Source organism: Pseudorca crassidens, chromosome 5 (assembly GCF_039906515.1).
Source record: "Pseudorca crassidens isolate mPseCra1 chromosome 5, mPseCra1.hap1, whole genome shotgun sequence".
Lineage (NCBI taxonomy): Eukaryota > Metazoa > Chordata > Mammalia > Artiodactyla > Delphinidae > Pseudorca > Pseudorca crassidens.
In genome coordinates this window covers 15,369,136-15,388,667 of record NC_090300.1, presented here as the reverse complement: position 1 = coordinate 15,388,667, position 19,532 = coordinate 15,369,136, and the positions used below count along the sequence as shown (strand labels likewise).

General features: G+C 40.1%; 1 pseudogene; it reads left to right on the top strand.

The window, feature by feature from the left end:
- Window positions 1-16,738: 16,738 nt before the first annotated feature.
- Window positions 16,739-17,918, top strand: LOC137225587 (F-box only protein 28 pseudogene; annotated as a pseudogene).
- The last annotated feature ends 1,614 nt before the right edge of the window (window positions 17,919-19,532 follow it).

The following is a 19,532-nucleotide window of genomic DNA, read 5'->3' as shown; positions in this document are numbered from 1 at the left end:
TTCTCCTCCGTTACCAACATTTTTACTGTCTGTGAGAACTTAAGTGACAAAGTACTTCTTGGTAAATTCATGGGTCATTTGAGATGTTACTTTAGATTTTTTTCACATAAGTAAATAATATGTAAAAAACTGGAGAAAGAAAAAATAATGCAACGTGCTTGTTGATAGCAATACATTTTACATTTTAAAGATTTTAAAAAGGTCTGTGACCTGTAGGATTAATTATTAGGGTGCCATCTTTTCTCCCTTCCCCTCCTCTCCTCTCCTCTCATCATTTTAATTGTTTGGATTTTGGAGGCAGTACTGCCCCTTCTGACATGCCAAGAGCCACATGAAAGAGAAAACTCTGTGCTTTGGTTCTGGCTTTTTATTCCCACCATTGGCTCCTAATTGACTTGCCATCCTGCAATAGTACAAATCATGAATAAAAATAATTTAGATGTTTTGGAGTACATTAGGAGAACTTAATAGAGTTTTATTTCCTATCATTTCCATCATATCTGTGTCAAGATACAGTTATAAGGACAGAAATGGCTGGTGGGTTTTTTGGTTTTTTAAAATTGGTAAGGCAGGAAGGTTTTCACAAAAATAAGATAATTAGTGAAACTTGTATCTAGAGCACTTAATGGTCTCTGTTTTCAATTTGATTCTTGATTTCATTTTTCTCTGGATTATATTGGCCTTCTACAGCTAGTACTAAATTACTTTACAGAAATAAGCTGGTTTGTTCCTGGTGGAAAGCTACAGTGTCTCTTGAGTTCCATATTTGAACATTCTTTGTAAATAGTTGTCTGGATGGATTATGATAAAGAAGATGCTACCAATGAAATAGAAAACCAACTACATGATATAAGACTGTGATCCTCATGACCACTCTAGAAGGTACTTCCATACATAAGTCATAAAGGCCATATTCACTGAATGCAGTGCCAATGCCCCATTTTTATGCCTGTGACTCAACAAAGGTCTTTTCAGTTTATAGAAGCAGTTTGGGATTTGTATTTACAACTTCTTTTGGTTACCTGCATGTCCATTGCTGGCAACGGACTTTGTCATTAAAACCTGACTCCTAGGTTAAGGAGCTACAGTGTGGTTTATTCTTTACCTACTTGGATAAACTAAATTATAATAGAAATGTACTTTGGTTAATCCTGAAATGTGTCATTTTTGAATAATCTTAATCTTAAAAGCAATACAGAATTGTGATTTATTAATTTTAAATTAAAATATTCACATCTTGTTGCAAGAAAAATTATATCTGAAAAAAAAGAGAGAGAGTTTGAAAGAGCCAGAAATAATGATCCAAAATAAATTCATGCATAATGATTATAATTGCTATTATTACAATGATACCATACTTCAATTTTTTAAACTCTTAGGTAATAAAGTTAGATGAAATATAAAACCTTCAAGTAGTATATCTACATTTTCATATTCCATTATGTCCTAATTATTAGTATTAATGCAATTAGTCATAAGAAATGAGAAGTCGCAGACCTACTACAGAATAGACTTGAGGACATGGGGAGGGGGAAGGGTATGCTGGGACGAAGTGAGAGAGTGGCATAGACTTATATATACTACCAAATGTAAAATAGATAGCTAGTGGGAAGTAGCCGCATAGCACAGGGAGATCAGCTCAGTGCTTTGTGACCACCTAGAGGGGTGGGATAGGGAGGGTGGGAGGGAGGGAGATGCAAGAGGGAAGAGATATGGGAACATATGTATATGTATAGCTGATTCACTTTGTTATAAATCAGAAACTAACACACCATTGTAAAGCAATTATACTCCAATAAAGATGTTAAAACAAAAAGAAAGAAATGAGAAGTATTTTTAATTAGTTGTAAATAAAGCACTAGAGCTGTTTATGGAAATCTAGTGGGAAAGTCAAAAGTTTATAAACATTTTACAGCTGTGCATATGTGTGCTATATCAATGAAGAGAAAAAGGTCTATAGATTGACTTAGTATCTACATTACATATACTATTTCATAAGGATGTTTAAATCTAACTTAAGCTGTAGAAGGGGGGTTGAATTTAAACATGTATAGGGCTCATTGTGGAGGGGAAAAAATGAAGTTATTAAATGAATTGTAAAATAGGTAGGGATTACATTGGATACTGATTTTTTTTTAATTAAAAAAAATTGTTTTGGCCACACTACACAGCATTCAGGATCTTAGTTCCCTGACCAGGGATTGAAACCACGGCCCCTGCAGTGGAAGCCCAGAGTCTTAACCACTGGACCACCAGGGAAGTCCCAGGATACCGATTCTTTACTATCTAATATTAGAAATAATTCTAGTGGGTTTGGGGTAGAGAGAGACTTCTCTCAAACTATGTTGCTCAAATAGTTATCTGAAAGATCTTTTTTTTAAGATTAATTCGTTCAGTTAAATTACTTTGCAGCCACCATAGTAACAATTGATTCAGGGAAGAATCACCAAGAGATTTTAACACCATTGGGTAAAAGTGTGTTGGGAAACAGGGTTTTAACACAGTTTAAAAATATATCCTCAAAAATTACTTATAAATTACAAAAGGCAAGAAAAGTACAATGGAGAAATGATGGACACAGCTTAATCAAGTGATCAAAATTAATATCAACAATAATAGGATAAACTAACACCGTATACCTCCTGATGTTATGCATGAGAAAACTCAACATCACTTATATGGTAGTCCTCCCCAAAATCCATGATCTAAATCTAATAATGAGGAAATAATCATATAAACCAAAACTTGGGGACAGTCTAAAAAACAACAGGCCTGTGCTCCTCAAAAATATGAATTTCATGAAAAGCAAAGAAAAATTGAAGAACTGAGACAAACACTCTAACAAGACATGACAGCTCAAGGCAGTGTATGATCTTGGCTTGGGAAAAAATGTTATAAAAGACATTAAGACAATAGGTAAAATTTTAATATGGGCTGAATATTATATAATTATTCTGTATCAATGTTAAATTTCCTGATTTCAATCATTGCATTATAGTCACATAAGAGAATGTCATTGTTATTAATAAATACACACAATACATTATGGGCCAGAGGGTCTTGAGGTCAGCAACGTGCAAATATTCAGCAGAATTATAATAATTCAGAGAGAGAGAGAAGGGAGGAATAAAACATTCCAATACTCTTGCAACTTTTTATCGGGTGTCTACTGCTTGCCAGACAATATGTCGGGCACTAGAAATAACAGATTAATGAAATATTTCTTTTCCTCAGAGGACTTGGAGCTCTCGTGGAGAGAAAGACATAGATATGCTGCATAATCATGGGGTGAGCAAAATAATATTGAAATCTACACAAGGTCCTGCGGAGCACAATGGGGAGCACCCCTCTGCACTTGGTTGAAGGCTTCACAGAGCAGATGACGTTGGAGTTGGGACTCAAAGGATGAGGAGAAATTTGTAAGTGAGCAAGAGGAGAAAGGGGGTTCCAGGCAGAATGACAGCATGTGCAAGGGCACAGGAGAGGTATTAGGCACCCCAAATAGAATCCATCCAAGGCTTCAAGAGCCTACATTTGGCATGCAGAGGACTTGGTTAAGCCTGCTTTGGTGCTCACAAGGCAAGCTGTATGAGCTCTTAAGGTATGATGAATCTAATGGCGACCTTGCTTTTCTGAAATGCCTGAACTAAGAGGGAGGGATAGAAAAGGGGACCTGGGCAGAGTTTCTCCATCTTCAACCATAAACCTCTTTAACTCCATTTAATTTGACCAACATTGCTTTGTATACCAGTGTCCAAGGTTTCTGTTCTTCCTCTGTGGACCATTCAACAAGAAAATGGAAAGATGCCATCACTAATGTTCTATGCCGGGGCTCTCAGACTTGAGCATTGCATCAGAATCACCCAGAAGACCTGTCAAAACCCAGCTTCTGAAGCCCACCTCCAGAGGTTATGATTCAGTAGGTCTGGGGTGGGACCTGAGAATTTACCTGCTGAGCTGATCCAAGGAACCACATTTTAAAAAACATTCTTTGGGGCTTCCCTGGTGGCGCAGTGGTTGAGAATCTGCCTGCCAATGCAGGGGACACGAGTTCGAGCCCTGGTCTGGGAAGATCCCACATGCCGCGGAGCAACTGGGCCCGTGAGCCACAATTACTGAGCCTGTGCGTCTGGAGCCTGTGCTCCACAGAGAACAAAAGAGGCAGCGATAGTGAGAGGCCCACACATGGCAATGAAGAGTGGACCCCGCTTGCCACAACTAGAGAAAGCCCTCGCACAGAAACGACAACACAGCCATAAATTAATTAATTAATTTAAAAAATTTAAAAAAAAAACATTCTTTGGAGAGACCTTCAAGATGACGGAGGAGTAAGACGTGAAGATCACATTCCTCCCCACAAATATATCAGAAATACATCTACATGTAGAACAACTCCTGCAGAACACCTACTGAATGCTGGCAGAAGACCTCATACCTCCCAAAAGGCAAGAAACTCCCCACGTACCTAGGTAGGGCAAAAGAATAAACAGACAAAAGGATAGGGATGGGACCTGCACCTCTGGGAGGGAGCTGTGAAGGAGGAAAGGTTTCCACACACTAGGAAGCCCCTTCACTGTCAGAGATGGAGGGTGGCGGTGGGGAAGCTTCTGAGCCACGGAGCAGAGCGCAGCAACAGGGGTGCGGAGGGCAAAGCAAAGAGATTCCCGCACAGAGGATCGGTGCCGACTGGAACTCACCAGCCCGAGAGGCTTGTCTGCTCACCCGCCAGGGCGGACAGGGGCTGGGAGCTGAGGCTCGGGCTTCGGAGGTCGGATCCCAGGGAGAGGACTGGAGTTGGCTGCGTGAACACAGCCTGAAGGGGGCTAGTGCACCACAGCTAACCGAGAGGGAGTCCGGGGAAAAGTCTGGACCTGCCAAAGAGGCAAGAGACCAGTGTTTCGGAGTGCGCGAGGAGAGGGGATTCAGAGCACCACCTAAACGAGCTCCAGAGACAGGCATGAGTCGCGGCTATCACTGCATACACCAGAGATGGGCATGAGACACTAAGGCTGCTGCTGCAGCCACCAAGAAGCCTGTGTGCAAGCACAGGTCACTGTCCCCTCTCAGGAGCCTGTGCAGCCCGTCACCTCCCCTCCCGGGAGCCTGTGCAGCCTGCCACAGCCAGGGTCCCGTGATTCAGGGACAACTTCCCCAAGAGAACACAATGCCCGCCTCAATCTGGTGCAACGTCATACTGGCCTCTGCTGCCACAGCCTTGCCTACACTCCATACCCTTCCCTCCCCCTGGCCTGAGTGAGCCAAAGCCCCCTAATCAGCTGCTACTTTAACTCCGTCCTGTCTGGGTGAAGAACAGACACCCTCAGGAGACCTACACTCAGAGGCAGGGCCAAATCCAAAGCTGAACCCCAGGAGCTGTGCAAACAAAGAAGAGAAAGGGAAATTTCTCCCAGCAGCCACAGAAGCAGAGGATTCAATCTCCACAATCAACGAGATGTACCCGGCATCTCCGGAATACCTGAATAGACAACAAATCATCCCAAACTTGAAGCAGTGAACTTTGGGAGCAACTATAGACTTGGGGTTTGCTTTCTGCATCCAATTTTTTTCTGGCTTTATGTTTATCTTACTTTAGTATTTAGAGTTTATTGCCATTGGTAGATTTGTTTATTGATTTGGTTGCTCTCTCTCGTTTTTTTTATATAGATTTTTTTTTCCTTTTTCTCTTTTGGTGAGTGTGCATGTGTATGCTTCTTTGTGTGATTTTGTCTATATAGCTTTGCTTTTACTATTTGTCCTAGGGTTCTGTCTGTTCCTTTTTTGTTTTCTTTTGTTTTGTTTTTTACAATAGTTTTTAATGCTTCTTAGCATTGGTGGATCTGTTTTTGGTTTCATTGCTCTCTTCTTTCTTTCTTTTTTTTCCCCTTTTTTTATTGATTTTTAATTTTTTTATTTTAATAACTTTAATTAATTTATTGATTTTTCTTTCTTTCTTTCTTTTTTCTCCCCTTTCTTCTGAGCCACGTGGCAGACAGGGTCTTGGTGCTTCGGCCAGGTGTCAGGTCTATGCCTCTGAGGTGGGAGAGCCGAGTTCAGCACATTGGTCCACCAGAGACCTCCCAGCTCCACATAATATCAAACGGCGAAAATCTCCCAGATATCTCCATCTCAATGCTAAGACCCAGCTCCACTCAACGAGCAGCAAGCTACAGTGCTAGACACCGTATGCCAAACAACTAGCAAGATAGGAATAAAACCCAACCCATTAGTACAGAGACTGCCTAAAATCAAAATAAGGTCACAGACACCCCAAAACACACCACCAGACATGGTCCTGTCTACTGGAAAGAGAAGATCCAGCCTCATCAGCCAGAACACAGGCACCAGTCCCCTCCACCAGGAATCCTACACAACCGACTGAATGAACGTTACCCACTGGAGGCAATCACCAAAAACAATGGGAACTACAAACCTGCAGCCTGCAAAAAGGAGACCCCAAACACAGTAAGTAAAGCAAAATGAGAAGACAGAGAAACACACAGCAGAAGAAGGAGCAAGGTAAAAGCCCAACAGAACAAACAAATAAAGAGGAAATAGGCAGTCTACCTGGAAAAGAATTCAGAGTACTGATAGTGAACATGATCCAAAACCTTGGAAATAGAATGCAGAAAATAAAAGCAACATTGAACAAGGACCTAGAAGAACTAAAGAGCAAACAAACAATGATGAACAACACAATAATGAAATTAAAAATTCTCTAGAAGGAATCAATAGCAGAATAACTGAGGCAGAAGAACACATAAGTGACCTGGAAGATAAAATAGTGGAAATAACTACTGCAGAGCAGAAAAAAGAATAAGGAATGTAAAAGATTGAGGACAGCTTCAGAGACCTCTGAAACAACAGTAATATACCAACATTCGAATTATAGGGGTCCAAGAAGAAGAAGAGAAAAAGAAAGGGACTGAGAAAATATTTGAAGAGACTATAATTGAAAACTTCCCTAATATGGGAAAGGAAATAGTCAATCAAGTCCACGAAGTGCAGAGAGTCCCATACAGGATAAATCCATGGAGAAACATGCCAAGACACATATTAATCAAACTATCAAAAATTAAATACAAAGAAAAAATATTAAAAGCAGCAAGTGAAAAACAACCAATAGCATACAAGGGAATCCCCATAAGGTTAACAGCTGATCTTTCAGCAGAAACTCTGCAAACCAGAAGGGAGTAGCAGGACATATTTAAAGTGATGAAAGGGAAAAAACTACAGTTAAGTTAGTCTACACAGCAAGGCTCTCATTCAGATTTGACAGAGAAATTAAAACATTTACAGACAAGCAAAAGCTAGGAGAATTCGACACCACCAAACCAGCTTTACAACAACTGCTAAAGGAACTGCTCTAGGCAGGAAACACAAAAGAAGGAAAAGACCTACAATAACAAACTCAAAACAATTAAGAAAATGGTAATAGGAATATACATATTGATAACTACCTTAAATGTAAATGGGTTAGATGATCCAATCAAAAGACGTAGACTGGCTGAACGAATACAAAAACAAGACTGCTATATATGCTGTCTACAAGAGACCCACTTCAGACTTAGGGACACATACAGACAGAAATTGAGGGGATGGAAAAAGATATTCCATGCAAATGGAAATCAAAAGAAAGCTAGAGTAGCAATTCTCATATCAGACAAAATACACTTTAAAATAAAGACTATTACAAGAGACAAAGAAGGACACTACATAATGATCAAGGGATCAATCCAAGAAGAAGATATAACAATTGTGAATATTTATGCACCCAACATAGGAGCACCTCAATACATAAGGCAAATGCTAGCAGCCATAAAAGGGGAAATCGACAGTAACACAATTATAGTAGAGGACTTTAACACCCCCTTGCACCAATGGACAGATAATCCAAAATGAAAATAAATAAGGAAACACAAGCTTTAAATGATACATTAAATGAGATGGACTCAATTGATATTTATAAGACATTCCAGCTGAAAACAACAGAATACACTTCTCATGTGCTCACGGAACATTGGCCAAGATAGATCATATCTTGGGTCACAAATCAAGCCTTGGTAAATTTAAGAAAATTGAAATTGTATCAAGTATCTTTTCTGACCACAATGCTATGAGACTAGATATCAGTTAAAGGAAAAGTCTGTAAAAAATACAAACACATGGAGGCTAAACAATACACTACTAAATAACCAAGAGATCACTGAAGAAATCAAAGAGGAAATCAAAAAATACATAGAAACAAATGACAATGAAAACAGGACAACTAAAAACCTATGGGATGTAGCAAAAGCAGTTATAAGAGGGAAGTTCATAGCAGTACAATCCAACCTCAAGAAACAAGAAACATCTCAAATAAACAACCTAACCTTACACCTAAAGCAATTAGAGAAAGAAGAACAAAAAAACCCAAAGTTATCAGAAGGAAAGAAATCATAAAGATCAGATCAGAAATAAATGAAAAAGAAATGAAAGAAACAATAGCAAAGAGAAATAAAACCAAAAGCTGCTTCTTTGAGAAGGTAAACAAAATTGATACACCATTAGCCAGACTCATCAAGAAAAAAAGGGAGAAGACTCAAATCAATAGAACTAGAAAGAAAAAGGAGAAGTAACAGCTGACAATGCAGAAATAAAAAGGATCATAAGAGATTACTACAGACAACTATATGCCAATAAAATGGACAATCTGGAAGAAATGGACAAATTCTTAGAAAAGCACAACCTTCTGAGACTGAAGCAGGAAGAAACAGAAAATATAAACAGACCAATCACAGGCACTGAAATTGAGACGGTGATTAAAAATCTTCCAATAAACAAAAGCCCAGTGCCAGATTGCTTCATAGGCGAATTCTACCAAACATTTACAAAAGAGCTAACACCTATCCTTCTCAAACTCTTCCAAAATATAGCAGAGGGAGGAACACTCCCAAACTCATTCTACAAGGCCACTATCACCCTGATAACAAAAGCAGACAAAGATATCACAAAGAAAGTATACTACAGGCCAATATCACTGAGGAACATACATGCAAAAATCCTCAACAAAATACTAGCAAACAGAATACAACAGCACATTAAAACATCATACACCATGATCACATGGGGTTTATCCCAAGAATGCCAAGATTCTTCAATATATGCAAATGAATCAATGTGATACACCTTTTTACCAAATTGAAGGAGAAAAACAATATGATAATCTCAATAGATGCAGAAAAAGCTATTGACAAAATTCAACACCCATTTATGGTAAAAATAAAAACACTTCAGAAAGTAGGCATAGAGGGAACTTACCTCAACATAATAAAGACCATATATGGCACACCCACAGCCAACATCATTCTCAATGGTAAAAAACTGAAACCATTTCCTCTAAGATTAGGAACAAGACAAGCTTGTGCACTCTCACCATTATTATTCAACATAGTCTTCGAAGTTTTAGCCACAGCAATCAGAGAAGGAAAAGAAATCCAAATCAGAAAAGAAGTAAAACCACTACTGTTAGCAGATGACATGGTACTATACATAGAGAATCCTAAAGATGCTACCAGAACACTACTAGATCTAATCAATGAATTTGGTAAAGTAGCAAGATACAAATTAATGCACAGAAATCTCATTTATTCCTATACACTAATGATGAAAAATCTGAAAGAGAAATTAAGGAAACACTCCCATTTACCATTGTAACAAAAAGGATAAAATAACTAGCAATAAACCTACCTAAGGAGACAAAAGACCTGTATGAAGAAAACTATGACACTGATAAAAGAAATTAAGAATGATACAAACAGAGGGAGAGATAAACCATGTTCTTGGATTGGAAGAATCAACATTGTGAAAATGACTATACTACCCAAAGCAATCTACAGATTCAATGCAATCCCTATCAAACTACCAGTGGCATTTTTCACAGACTACAACAAAAAATTTCACAATTTGTATGGAAACACAAAAGCAATCTTGAGAAAGAAAACTGGAGTGGGAGCAATCAGGCTCCTGGACTTCAGACTATACTACAAATCTACAGTAATCAAGACAGTATGGTACTGGCACAAAAACAGAAATATAGATCAATGGAACCTGATAGAAAGTCCAGAGATAAACCCATGCACATATGGTCACTTTATTTTTGATAAAGGAGGCAAGAATATACAATGGAGAAAAGACAGCCTCTTCAGTAAGTGGTGCTGGGAGAACTGGACAACTACATGTAAAAGAATGAAATTAGAACACTCCCTAACATCATACACAAAAATAAACTCAAAATGGATTAAAGACCTAAATGTAAGCCCAGGCACTATAAAACTCTTTGAGGAAAACATAGGCAGAACACTCCATGACGTAAATTACAGCAAGATCCTTTTTGACCCACCTCTTAGAGAAATGGAAACAAAAACAAAAATAAACAAATGGGACCTAATGAAACTTAAAAGCTTTTGCACAGCAAAGGAAACCATAAACAAGACGAAAAGACAACCCTCAGAATGGGAGAAAACATTTCAAATGAAGCAACTGACAAAGGATTAATTTCCAAAATTTACAAGCAGCTCGTGCAGTTCAATATCAAAAAAAACAAACAACCCAGGCTTCCCTGGTGGCGCAGTCGTTGAGAGTCTGCCTGCCGATGCAAGGGACACGGGTTTGTGCCCCGGTTTGGGAAGATCCCTCATGCCCCACAGCGGCTAGGCCAGTGAGCCATGGCCACTGAGCCTACACGACCGGAGCCTGTGCTCTGCAACGGGAGAGGCCACAACAGTGAGAGGCCTGCATACCGCCAAAAATAACCAACAACAACAACAAACCACCCAATCCAAACATGGACAGAAGACTGAAATAGACATTTCTCCAGAGAAGATATACAGATTGCCAACAAACACATTAAAGAATGCTCAACATCACTAATCATTAGAGAAATGCAAATCAAAACTGCAATGAGGTATCACCTCACACCAGTCAAAATGGTCATCATCAAAAAATCTACAAACAGTAAATGCTGGAGAGAGTGTGGAGAAAAGGGAACCCTCTAGCACTGTTGGTGGAAATGTAAATTGTTACAGCCACTATGGAGAACAGTATGGAGGTTCCTTAAAAAACTAAACATAGAACTACCATATGACCCAGCAATCCCACTACTGGGCATATACCCTGAGAAAACCATAATTCAAAAAGAGTCATGTACCACAATGTTCATTGCAGCTCTATTTACAATAGCCAGTATGTGGAAGCAACCTAAGTGTCCATTGACAGATGAATGGATAAAGAAGATGTGACACACATATACAATGGAATATCACTCAGCCATAAAAAGAAACGAAATTGAGTTATTTGTAGCGAGGTTGATGGACCTAGAGTCTGTCATACAGAGTGAAGTCAGAAAGGGAAAAATAAATATCATACACTAACACATATATATGGAATCTAAAAATAAAACAGGTTCTGAAGAACCTAGGGTCAGGAGAGGAATAGAGACGCAGACGTAGAGAATGGACTTAAGGACATGGGGAGGGGGAAGGGTATGCTGGGACAAAGTGAGAGAGTGGCATGGACATATATACACTACGAAATGTAAAATAGATAGCTAGTGGGAAGCAGCCGCATAGCACAGGGAGATCAGCTCAGTGCTTTGTGACCACCCAGAGGGGTGGGATAGGAAGGGGTGGGAGGGAGACGCAAGAGGGAAGAAATATGGTGGTATATGTATATGTATAGCTGATACACTTTGTTATAAAGCAGAAACTAACACACCATTGTAAAGCTATTATACTCCAATAAAGATGTTAAAAAAATAAAAATAAAACCCATCCTCTATACATTCAGCATGCAATGGTTCCCACTCAGGTAGACATCTGCTCCATTTACCTTCAACAGCATTTCTAGCTCCAGGTGGAGAAAATCAAGTGTCTACTATCAACTACATGGGGAAAGGGAAGAGAAGACCAATTAAAGAATGTTTTGTTTGTATATACATGACTGAGAGGTAAGCAAAAGCTTCAAAATATTTGGATGAAAGACCCAATGCTAATGTGCAAGGTTAAGTTAACGCATTTTTTTTCACTTTGATTTCTAATATACTTTATCCTCTGAAGTCCAGAGATATGTTCCCTTTTAATTTTTTTTCCAGTTACTTAAGCACGGTTATTTTAAGCACTGTATTTTTGGCTTTCTCACAAGACAGTCCTGCAGTGTATCACATCTGGGCAACAGGAAGCTCCAGAAGACAAACAACTGGGAGACATGAACAGATTCTTCTGTACACATCACAGTAGAATCCACACAGCCTGTTTGACAGTTGAAATAAAACTAAAGGTTAGCCTTTAACCTATTGTATAAACATTAACATTTGCTTCCTGTATCCATTCACAAGTCTTATGACAGCTTGGATATACATATAAAACTTCGTTGTAGACTATTTGAGGGAGGATGTGCCAAACACTTCAATGGCAATTAATGTGTCATCAGGCTTGGAAAAAAAATAATAAGATGCAGAATCACGCAGCATTCCTCCAGGGAGGGTTAAGGATTACAATACCGGAGTTCAGCAGAGCTCTGTACAATGCAATAAATGGGGCTGTTGGCCGTGATACTCCCATCACGGCCTAATTAGAAAACTAGCACACAATTAATTTGGAAGGTGTTTAAAATTTTGGAACTGAGCAAAATCTCAGTTGTTGGGAAGTTTTCAAGTAGTTTCCCATAAAGCCTGGTTCATACCTCAACTATGCCATTAACCATATTGCTTGTCATCCGCTTGATTGTTTATTTCCCTCACCGGGCTCTGAACACGCAGAAGGTGGAGCTTCTGTCTGGGAAATGTTTGTAGTGTTGGGTACATTGAAGCCAACTAATAGATCTTTTCCTTTTTTGATCATTATATAAAAGATTGAACAAACTTCTAAATGATTCAATTCATGTGGGATCCCCCCAGACCGGGGCACAAACCCGTGTCCCCTGCATCAGCAGGCGGACTCCCAACCACTGCGCCACCAGGGAAGGCCCCCTGCTACATTCTTGTCTCATGGCTTCCTGTAGTCTTTTGAACTCTCTAAGGCTCAGTTCTTCTCAACATAAAATAGAGACCACTTGCCATCACCACTTGGCAGAGCTACGGTGAGATCGGCATAAGCTAATGGGAAAGGAAGAACTTTGTAAAAAGCCATAATATTTAAGAGGTTACCATCACCATTGTCAAGCAATAATGTATGGAACAAAATCCCCTAAATTTAGTCCTTTCTCATTTACAGAACCAAACCTCAGCATTTTTTTTATTCCAGGAGAGGTGCTTTGCTTCAATCAAGGGGCTGTGACTGCATATTTATTTCATTAAGCCTAGGAAATAACCATGCTATGACGAAAGTGAGATTTTGGATTATAGCAGACTTTTACAGCAATGAGAGAAGACTCCCTAAATCAAAGGAGTGGGGCACCAAGTGTGACAGCAAGCTTGTGGCAGTGTGGCATCTAGCTTTTCTAGATGAGGAAAGCTCTTTTAAACTAGCTGTCTATGCTCTTTGAGCTAAATGTTTTCCTTTTGCCCCCAGGACTTCAGCTTAAAATCACTAAGTGCCATTAAACTGTTCTTTGTATCTTTTCTAAATATCTTAAATAGTTTATAATAAATTTTTTAAGACAAACTGAAAAAAACCCACTAAATGCAGCAACACTAACCTATCCAGCCCTCAGAAAGATAAAGCTATTTCTTTACGGATTGTGGGATGCATTGGCTAGGCTACAGAACTTTCTAAAGATTACTTAATTACAATCTGCAGATTCAGAATATTCACTTACTCCTTCCCTCTTCCTAGAAATCTGCACACCATTCCTCAGCCCCAATACACGTGCACACGTGCACACACATGCACGCAAACACACACACCTGGCAGTCTCTTATTCATCTTTCAAAACCCAGCTCAAATGTCACCTCCCTGACTCCAACCTGCTGGCAAATCACTCCCTCTTCTGTGCTCCCTCTCTGAACTTTGTCCATTTATTTCAATAAGTAACTGGGATTTGTTAAGACTGTGTCTTCATCACTTATACACACTCAGCACCTAGAACAGTTCCCATCTTGCCTCTTTCCTTTTTTTCTCCCTTCCTTTCCTCTTCCTCCCTTCCTTCATTTCTCCCAGTTCATGCACCTGTAGCCTGGGAACATAGCCCCAAACCATGGAGTCCTCATTAACTCCCCCCCCATATGCCCACCCCAAATCCAAACTGTCAGGAAATCCTCTCAGCTCTGCCTCTAAAGCTGCATATTCAGAAACTGATCCTCTCTCCAGCCCTACTGCAAACAGCCTGGGTTGAGCCTCTGTCATCTTTCTTTCTGGATTACTGCAACCTTCATGGGTGTCCCTTTTAACCTCTCTCCCTGAAGTCAAATCTCAACATATATCCAGGGAAATCCTTTGAAAACCTAAGTCACCTCTGCTCAAATCCTTCCAATGGCTCCCTGTTTCACTCAGAGAGAATGTTCTATACACAGATTCAGAGGCACTCTTGGGTAGATTGGTGCCCCCTAGGCTTTTTGTGTGTGTGTGTGTGTGTGTGTGTGTGTGTGGTACACGGGCCTCTCACTGCTGTGGCCTCTCCTGTTGCGGAGCACAGGCTCCGGACGCGCAGGCTCAGCGGCCATGGCTCACAGGCTCAGCCACTCCGCAGCATGTGGGATCTTCCCGGACCGGGGCACGAACCCGTGTCCCCTGCATCGGCAGGCAGACTCTCAACCACTGCACCACCAGGGAAGCCCAAGGCCATTATTTTTTGATACATGGAGGACCAAACCACCTGGGTTCACTTTTACATTTTAGTGACAATTATATTTTTAACTCATTTGTATTAAAAATATAATCAGAACAAACAGCATAAAAGTAAACATTTGGCAAATTTTGTAGAATGAGTAAAACCAGATCATGGGCACAGTATTTGAAGGGGTCTTGGTGTAACACCTCTGAGAACTCGTGACTGAACTGATCTGGGAATGCAACCCATGACCAAGGTGGGGACAGAGGTGGTGGGAACGGTGAATCTTTCAAAATGCACAGCCACAAAGACTCATTTAGATCGTGAATTGCTCAAACATAAGGAACAAGTTTAGGTTGGAGTATTTGGACAAAACATGATCTTTTTTAAGGAGTCATTGTGTCTTCAGGCTCAGGATATTTTAGGCCAACGTATCAGGTAGACCATATTCATCATTTCACTTCCTAATGACTCTGTAATATGCCATACCTGCTGTTTCTGCAGAACATGTACACAGGGCCTCATCACTCTTGGCCAGTGGCAGAATAAACACATCCATAGACCTTTCAGTATCCATTCTTTCTTTTTTTTATATATATTTATTTATTTACTTATTTATTTGGTTGCACCAGTTCTTAGTTGCGGCACGTGGGATCTTCGTTGCGGCAAAGCAAGCTCTTAGTTGCAGCACGTGGGATCTAGTTCTCTCACCAGGGATCGAACCCGTGCCCCCTGCATTGGGAGCATGGAGAGTCTTAGTCCCTGGACCACCAGGTAAGTCCCCTCAGTGTCCATTCTTATGAGTCAGAAACTACCAGACAGAGTTCTCTGATGGCCTGGGGGCTACACACTCAGGGGCCAAAACAAAAAAAGAATCCTTCTCTATTTTGTATGCCCCGGGCTTGTTTCTTAGCCTCTGAAGATCCATATAGAAGAGAATAAAAATGTGATCGCTTTTTCCCCTGTAGATCTTGTGGAATAATTCTCAGCCAATATTTAATTTTTTCACCCCACACCTAGTAGTCTTCACCATCCCTATGTTTATTCAGCGAATTTAAATGTAGACATAGCCCCAGTTATCTAAAAATTGCACACAAAATCTAATCCCGATCAATTTAATAAGAACTGTTCTTGAAGTGCTTTATAAAAATAAACATTTTCTTGAACTCTATTAAATTATATGCATACTGAAGTATTTAGGGAATAGTGTACTGATGTCTATAATTTACTTTAAAATGAATTTTAAAAAGATGGGTTAGAGCTTCCCTGGTGGCGCAGTGGTTGAGAGTCTGCCTGCCGATGCAGTGGACACGGCTTCGTGCCCCGGTCCGGGAAGATCCCACATGCCGCGGAGCGGCTGGGCCCTTGAGCCATGGCCCCTGAGCCTGCACGTCCAGAGCCTGTGCTCCGCAACGGGAGAGGCCACAACAGTGAGAGGCCCGCATACCACAAAAATAATAATAAAAATAATAAATAAATAAATAAAAAGATAGATTAATGGGTGGGTAGAGGGATGGATATGTGGTTAAATAACTATATTAAAATGTTAATGGTGAATCTCGGTGATAAGTATATATGTATTCTCTGCACCAGAGGCCTGTTAGTAATTTACATATTGCATGACATTTTCTATTTGAGTTTGACATGTAGAATCATTTTTAATTTCGTGGTAACTGACAGTCCTAATAGCCCAGCTAATTTGTAACTAACAATATTGCTGTGTAATAGGAAAAAATGGTGTTTGCGTTTGAATTTTTTAAATTTTGCTATATGTTTGAAATTTTTCATAAAAACTCTAAATAATCACCATAAAAAAGAATGAAACAACACCATTTGCGGCAACATGGATGGACCTAGAGATGATCATACTAAGTGAAGTAAGTCAGACACAGAAAGACAAATATCATATGATATCACTTATATGTGGAATCTTAAAAAAAAAAAAGATACAAATGAACTTATTTAAAAACAGAGAGGAAGGAATCAAACCCCCAAGATGGCGGCGGCATCGGAGGAGCGGTTGGCTGAGGAAGGAGGCGGTGGCCACGGCGACTGCGGCTCCCCTTCCGCCATCGGCTCTACCCAGCGACTGCCCTCACCGACCCCGCCCGCCCCAGTCCCTGCAGCCGGGGTCCCAGGCGCCCCCAGCCTCGGCGCTGGCTCCGGACCAGCTGCCTCAAAACAACATGCTCATGGCGCTGTCCATCGTAGCCATCGAAAACATCCCCAGCTTTATGTCCCAGGATGAAATTAGCCAGCTCCACCTGGTTTGTAAAAGAATGGACTTGGTCTGCCAGAGAATGTTGAATCAGGGATTTCTAAAAGTGGAGAGGTACCATAATCCATGTCAGAAACAAGTTAAAGCACAACTCCCAAGGAGAGAGTCAGAAAGGAGAAACCGTTCATTAGCTCCTCATGCAGACATCCTCGCTGCGGTTGAAACAAAGCTGTCTCTCTTAAATGTGACTTTCATGAAGCTTGTGGACTCCAATCTCTGTTGCTTCATCCCAGGAAAGGTGATTGATGAGATTTATCATGTGTTGAGATATGTCCATTCTACCAGAGCCCCTCAGCGAGCTCATGAAGTACTGCAAGAGATAAGGGATATTTCCTCCATGGCAACAGAATACTTTGATGAAAAGATTGTTCCAGTTCTAAAGAGGAAATTACCAGGATCAGATGTATCTGGAAGGCTCATGGGCTCTCCTCCAGTTCCAGGACCTTCTGTAGCCCTGACAACAATGCAACTCTTCTCCAAGCAAAACCCTTCAAGACAAGAGGTTACCAAACTCCAGCAGCAGGTTAAGACAAATGGTGCTGGGGTGACTGTTCTCAGGCGTGAAATTTCTGAGCTTCGCACCAAAGAGCAAGAACAGCAGAAACAGCTTCAAGACCAGGACCAGAAACTGCTAGAGCAGACCCAGATTTTAGGTGAACAGTAGAGCAGACCCAGATCATAGGTGAACAGAACACACGGTTGGCAGAGCTGGAAAGCAAACTGTGAGAAGTAATGGAAAGTGCAGTAGGAGACTCCACAGGGTCTGGGCAGAATGAAGAGTCTCCTCGGAAATGAAAAAAGGCCGCAGAAGCCATAGACTCTTCTTAGGAAATCTAAACATCTCCGAAATAGAAACCAGAATGTGCTTCTAGCTCCAGAGGAAGCCCTGACTTCGTAGCTTGAGCAGTTCTGCATATCAGGACACTGTGAGCAACATGGTGTCCCTTAGCTCTAGGCTTTCAGAACACAACGTAAACTTGAACTCTCATGGTTGGGACAGTCTTTTCCTGCTTCTCCTGGTTGAACTGATGCACAGAATCCTTTTATTTTGCAATAGATTTGTACTAACCAGACCTATCCTATCAGGTTTTGAGAAGTTAATTTTATTTCTGTGCAGATAATGTTTAAAGCAAGTTTATTTGTTTCTGCATATATGCACATTACATAAGGATCTTAAACCAGTCTTGACAGACTAGAAGTTAAGTTTAATACATAAAATGTCCTGTTCACTTGAAAGAAAAGACCTACTTTTTAAATGGACAGTATCTTGTTTTTTTAAAAAAAGTTGACTTTTTGTTATAAGTGACCTTTGTCTGGAATGTCTGAAAAGTAGTAAATGCTTTTTGGTATTGAAGTAATGGGTAACTAAAATGGACTTCCATAGTATTGGCTGTAGAAGGGACCTCTACAGTATTGACTATATATTTTTATAAACTACTGGCAAGGGACTTACCCAGTTGTTATATACATCTTTTCAGTTCTCTTTTGGGGCCATGTCCTACATTTGCATGGATGGATGCAAGCACTGCCTAGTCAACTCACTTAAAAAGCTCTTGCACTGGTATTGATCTTGAACCTCTACACTTCTCCAATTTTTAGAGCAGCATCTTAGTTCATTTAAGTGCTTAACATCTTCCACCACAACAGCTTGCCTCTGGGGGCGGGGTGGTATTTGTATGTCCATTTGTCCTCCAGTTTTACAAGAATAAGAGAGTATTAAAGCCCATTGCTTTATCTATTCTCTGCAGGGTTCAGGTACACTGGCTAAGGCAGAACTCCAAATTCTTTACATTGATGTTAGACTTCTGGCAACTAGTATTCTTCCTTACTCACCACTGTGTAGGCTCATTGATCAAATGTGGTCATGACCAGTGGTGTGAGTAGGAAACCCAACCTGTGGGATGCAGTTTTGCCATTGAAAGAAAGTTCACTGAAGAAAATTACACTATGAAAAAGCATTTTGATCACTTCATTTCCGGGGGATGACCCGAGGGAAGCATTTTATTATTAATTTCAAGCTTTCTTTATCCTGCAACTTTAAACAAAAGCTTTAATTTCGTTTGCACTCCTGTTTTGAGCTTGTAACTGGAGAAGCATGTCTTGCACTGTTCAACCTTCTAAGTGGTCACTTTAACAACCTCCAAACTGTGTACAGTGGTTATTTTCCCCAGTTGTATATTTTTGAATATACAAAATATACAACTATTACTGTCCTAGTTTTATTTTAATGTACTGAATTATGTAGTCATTATTTGCCTGTTAGTTCTTTTAAACAACTGTTGCCTCGGGCTTCAGTTATTTAAGGTAAAATTAGGTGTAGTATAGAAAACTATCCCTTTCCAGGTGGGAGTTTGACACCTGTATAAAACCTAAGGTTTTGGTAAGTACCTTAGTTGAGTAAAAGCGCAAGATCACTACTTTTTTTTATCTGTCTAGCATGACATGGTTATGCATCCTTTAGATTAACCTCACCAAATGAAACTTTTTCTTATCCATTTTTAACATTGTCCTT